Consider the following 5,621-nt stretch of genomic DNA (forward strand, 5'->3'; position numbering starts at 1 on the left):
CTTCGTAACAAGACCTCTTCCCATCGCGCTAGGCCGCCTGGGAGGTCGGTGCCACACGGTGGCAGAAGTGCTCGCGTGGCGCGCCGAAGGTGTTCTTCTTCTGCGAGGAGTCTTGTCTCCGGAGAGGTGGGGGCCAGTTGAAGTGGACGCGAAGGTTTGTTATGGCTCGCTGCATCCACTAAGGCTTGTGTGGGATGCGCATTGCGACGTATCCATTGTACACGTACTGTAATGGATAATTTCTCCACTTGTGCCAAAACGTCGGAATTCAGAACACGCCGCAGACAACGGATGGCAGCTGAGGAATCGGTGAAGATATCAATGTGTCTACTAGACGGCGGAAGCAGAGGACAGAGGATGGATATTGAGTATCGGATTGCCAAGAGCTCCGCCTGTGTCGACGGCCAGGCAGGGAAGCAAGCATACGAGCAGGTTGCGATTTCTGACAATACATCAGGACAAGCGATAGCCGTGGTGACGTGATCATCGCTCACACTAGCGTCGACATACGATACATGTCTGCACGAAGAGCTTGCACTCGTAGCTGATGAGCTATTTGCTGTTATACTCGACTCTCTAAGGTGGCCAATGGATCCTGTGTGTATGCGAGTCAGAGGCCGATTGTCCGTAACTTGCTGATAAAGCCATGGTGGTCGTGACGAGCAGGAATCGCAGGGCATCACTGAACCGTCTGCCATATACTTCTCAAGAGCTGCAGCTTCAGGGATATTATGGCACTTTGCGGAACGAGCTTGGCGACGCTGGTGGACCAGTTCGTCTAGCGTATTTAATTGCGCTTCGGCCTGGAGTGCGTAAATGGGCGTAATTTGTGGGAGGCCCGTAATAACCCGCATTGCTGCTCGATTGATAGATTCCAAGCAGTTCCACTCTGCTCGTGTCATGTGATGAAACTGGGCTTGGTATATCAATCTTGGCTGTAGTACAGTACGTATGAGGAGGCGGGCAATGGTGGTTGTGGCACCACCTGACTTTTGAGAAATCCTACGGATGAGGTGCAGCATTTGGGAGGTCTTCTGATGTGCTGTGCGAATCCAGGGGCCGGCGGAGCCGGAATCGTACAAGTCCAGGCCGAGGACTCGGAGTGAGTTGACGATTGGAATTCTGTTTCCGTGCAAGAGAAGGACGATAGGGGTGGTGTTAAACGCACGGCGGCCGCGCGCATTCGCGACCGGAAGCAGAGCCGTCTTTTGAGGCGCAACGTAAGTTCCAGAAAAGAACACCATTGATCAGTAATTGTAAGAGCGAGCTGCAACCTTGTGGCTTGAATTTGGAGAGACGGGTGGACAGTCCATGTATCGTATCTGGCGCAGCGCTGGCTTCGCATCTATGGCACGTGTGACGTGACAGATATCGGTATCGCCCATGACACATTGTGGTGAGGGAACACACCCTCTCCCACTTAGTGTATATATACACGGCTGTTGAATAAACGGGGACGCTTTTCCGCTCCCCTTGCTTGGAGCCTCTGGTCATGTCTTGCCTGCGGCACCGCACGATACATGGTGTCAGAAGTGAGATCAACGCCGACGTCCAGTCTTGGTGAACCGAAGATTATACTACAAGACCAGCCCCATGGACTTCCTGAAGCCACCAGGCCCGCTGAGCTCGGCTGGTGAAATTGCCAAGAACTGGCAGGCATTCAAGCAAAGGTTCGAATTTTTCCTCGCCGCGTCAGAACAGCCAACCGGCAAGCCTCGAACGGAATCATGCAAGACAGCACTTCTGCTGAGCGTTGCAGGCGAGGAAGCCATCGAGATCTTCAACACGTTCAGCTTTGGCGAAGACGAGAGCAGGAATGACTACGCCACTGTCATTGCGAAGTTCGATGCATATTGTGCGGCTCAGCAGAACGAAGTCCATGAGCGCTACGTTTTCCGTACGCGAGTCCAGGCCCCTGGTGAGCTTTTCGAACCTTTCTTGCGAGACTTAAAGAACCAGGCACGAGCATGTAACTTTGGCTCCCAAATGGACGCAATGATTAGGGACCAAATTGTTTATGGAACTAACGACGAGTGCCGCTGGCCCTACAGGAACCCTTGCGAGAAGAACTGGGACGTATGGAGCGCGCGGGCATCATAACCAAAGTCAGACTGGGTAAGCCCATTGGTCATTGTTAGAAAGAAGGACGGGAAAATTCGAGTATGTATCGACCCCAGGAGGATTAATCAATGCATCAAGAGAGAACATTACACAATGCCGCGAAGAGAAGACATAGAGGCAGAGTTAGCGGGCGCTACAGTTTTCACCCGTCTTGACGCGAACTCTGGTTTTCACCAAATTCCGTTGGACAATGAAACCTCCCGAATTTGCACCTTTGCAACGCCATTCGGGCGCTACAGATTTCTGCGCTTACCGTTTGGTATAGCATCGGCGCCTGAGGTATTTCAGAAAACGCTAAATGAAATTGTTGAAGGCCTTCCTGGGGTCAGAGTATACGTTGATGACGTACTGGTGTGGGGGTCGTCGAGACAGGAGCATGACAGGCGCCTGGAGTCGGTACTGCAAGCAGCAGAACGCGGCGGTCTGACATTTAATCCGAACAAGTGTTCCATTGGTGTCGGTAAAATCGAGTTTCTTGGTGACGTCATTGACCAGGAAGGCATCAAACCAAGCCCGTCACTGACAAAATCAATGATTCAAATTCCACCGCCGACCGACAAGCTCGCAGTACAGAGCATGCTAGGAACCGTGAATTATTTCAGCAAGTTTATGCCGTCACTGGCCCAAAGGACGACGCTCCTCAGAAATCTTATAAAGCAGAATACTGCGTTTGACTGGACGCCTAATCACGCTGAAGAGTGGAAGCAGCTTTGCGAAAGTTTAAGTAGAGCGCCTTTACTAGCCGTGTTCGATCGAACAAAAGCAACAAAGGTGTCATGTGATGCATCGCAAAACGGAATCGGCGCAGCGCTATTGCAGTGCCACCAGGATACATGGAAGCCAGTCGCGTATGCCTCGCGGGCACTTACAGAGTGCGAACAACGTTACTCGCAAATTGAAAAGGAGGCCCTGGCGTTGGCATATGGATGCGAGAAGTTTAACCATTTTGTCTACGGTCGGCCGTTTATTCTAGAAACTGATCACCATCCCTTGATCGCCATCTCGCAGAAGGCCATTGGCGACATGCCCCCGAGGTTGTAGCGTTTTTTCCTGCGCCTTCTTCGCTATGACGTAAAACTTCAGTTCACACCAGGGAAGCAACTGCTTCTCGCTGACATGCTGTCACGTGCAACAACCGGACCCATCACGGGAAACGACGTCATCAACGACGACACTGAAGTGCACGCAGTAAGTGTTGTTTCTTCACTTGTCACCGATAACACCTGGAAGAGGTTGGCTACGGAAACTAGTCGGGATGAAGAATTAAAGCAAGTTCTTGTGGACTTGGCGGCAGGAAAAGCACTCCAAGGCCACTGGAAATCTTTTGAAGGAGAGCTTTCTCACGTGAACGGAGTCCTCTTAAAAGGGTGCAAAGTTGTAATTCCGGCTACGATGAGGAAAGAAACTTTGGAACGCATTCATCAAGGTCATCTGGGCATCAATAAATGCAAATCACGGGCCAGGTATCTTGTCTTCTGGCCAGGAATAAACCGTGACATAGAAACTTTCGCACAGGCGTGTTCTGCATGCAAAACGTACGCGTACAGACAGCCCCAAGAGCCGTTACAGTTGCGCCCAGTACCTGATAAACCGTGGCATCGTGTCGGCATCGATATTTTTGAGCATGGTGGACGGTCATACCTGTGCGTCTACGACGCATTATCAAACTTTCCTGAAGTAGAGCTGCTAAAAGATACTACCGCGAAGACGGTCATTGAAGCAACAAGTGCAATTTTTGCTAGATACGGCATACCAGTTGAAGTTTGTTCGGATAATGTCCCACAATTTTCTAGCCACGCTTTTGCTGCGTTTGCCCGAAGGTACGACTTCATCCACACCACTTCCAGCCCTCGGTACCCCCCAGTCCAACGGTCTGGCGGAAAAAGGCGTGCAAGTAGTTAAGAGGATTTTAAAGAAAAGCACTCAAATGAATCACGATTTTTGGCTTGGTCTTCTTGCCTACAGATCTACTCCAATGGAATCCGGACCATCACCTGGCGAAGTACTTCAAGGAAGACTACGGACAACGTTGCCCGACGTCCGGCCCTGCCCAGGTCGCAGCGTACAGAAGCATCGTCAGACTGACCGTTGCAGCCGACGACTACCACCACTCAACCCCCGAGACACGGTACGCATCAGAGAAGGGGAGTGGGCCACCAAAGGTCAAGTCGTTCAAGCTGCGACATATCCCCGGTCGTATAACATAATCACTGAGGATGGCAAATTCCTGCGGCGCAATCGGCGACATCTGCTGCCTACAAGAGAAGCTTTTCGACAAAGAGGCCTTTGTGACTCTGAGGAAGACCTCCGCCAAGGGGCTGACGGAAGACCTTCACCATGCAGCAGCAACACTGTCGCCGAGTCACCGGCCACAACTGGCCACATTACCGCCTCATCCAACGCTCCTGCATGCTTGCAGCAGAACCAAGAACCTGCGTTCAGAAGGTCAACCCGAGAGCGAAGGCCCCCACAGAGGCTTACTTATAATCGAAGCTTTGTGAAAGTTCCCTAAATCGCGTTCTCAATATTCATTTCTACTAATGTTCTTTCCTGTGTTTTTTTTTTGCTCCTTTGAAAGAAAAGGGGATGTATCGTATCTGGCGCAGCGCTGGCTTCGCATCTATGGCACGTGTGGCGTGACAGATATCGGTATCGCCCATGACACATTGTGGTGAGGGAACACACCCTCTCCCACTTAGTGTATATATACACGGCTGTTGAATAAACGGGGACGCTTTCCCGCTCCCCTTGCTTGGAGCCTCTGGTCATGTCTTGCCTGCGGCACCGCACGATACAGTCCAGACTGTGATGTCAGCCGCATAAATGAGTGCGTGCTGGTCAGCAATGTCGCCCAATCGCCATATGCCAAGGGTAGGAGGCTAATGTTGAAAAGTATGGGGGCCAGCACTGACCCTTGCGGTACACCGCGATGTGGCCGAAAGGATCCCACATTCTCCTTGTTGATGCGTATGGCGAATTCACGAGATGTAAGAAAGGTGTGAATAAACTTGCATATGTGGGCGGGTAAGTGAATCCAGCGTAGCACTTCAACGAGGGCAGCGTGGCTGACGTGGTCGTATGCTTTGTGCACATCCATGCCGAGCACGGACCTCACTCGGGTCGATCGCCCACCAATCAAAACCGTAGAGGACAAGTGACCTAGGCCGTCTTCTGCACCAAGGTGGGGGCGGAAGCCAACTTGCGACGGACTTGCTTTTTACTGTTCGGCGTCTGCGCCATCTTCCTTTGACGTTTTGATGCGACCGCGCCTGTACGCGATCGATTCCTTGACTTTATTGGCGCGTTCTTTCCTTAGCGCTGCGAACTTGTTCTTCACGGTTATCGTCGCTGTCTTCGCGGCCAGTCGTTCGTGCTTGACTGACAGAATCTTTATTTGACCCTCGAAGACCTCTAACCTGGCATTCATATTGCCGAGATTCTCGTTGATTTGATTGATGGCTGCGAGTATCGCTGCCAGTTTGCCCTCTTGCGGCGGTTGC

The 5,621-nt window shown here is 51.7% G+C and overlaps 1 long non-coding RNA gene across 1 annotated transcript; it reads left to right on the forward strand.

Annotated features, from left to right (window-relative positions):
* The first annotated feature begins 1,329 nt into the window (after positions 1-1,329).
* Positions 1,330-4,878, forward strand: LOC139059825 (uncharacterized). Its single transcript, XR_011514361.1, has 2 exons — positions 1,330-3,309; positions 4,087-4,878. It is a non-coding gene; the product is annotated as an uncharacterized lncRNA (long non-coding RNA).
* Positions 4,879-5,621: the final 743 nt, after the last annotated feature.

The sequence above is a fragment of the Dermacentor albipictus genome, chromosome 5 (genome assembly GCF_038994185.2).
Source record: "Dermacentor albipictus isolate Rhodes 1998 colony chromosome 5, USDA_Dalb.pri_finalv2, whole genome shotgun sequence".
In the NCBI taxonomy this organism is placed as follows: Eukaryota; Metazoa; Arthropoda; class Arachnida; order Ixodida; family Ixodidae; genus Dermacentor; species Dermacentor albipictus.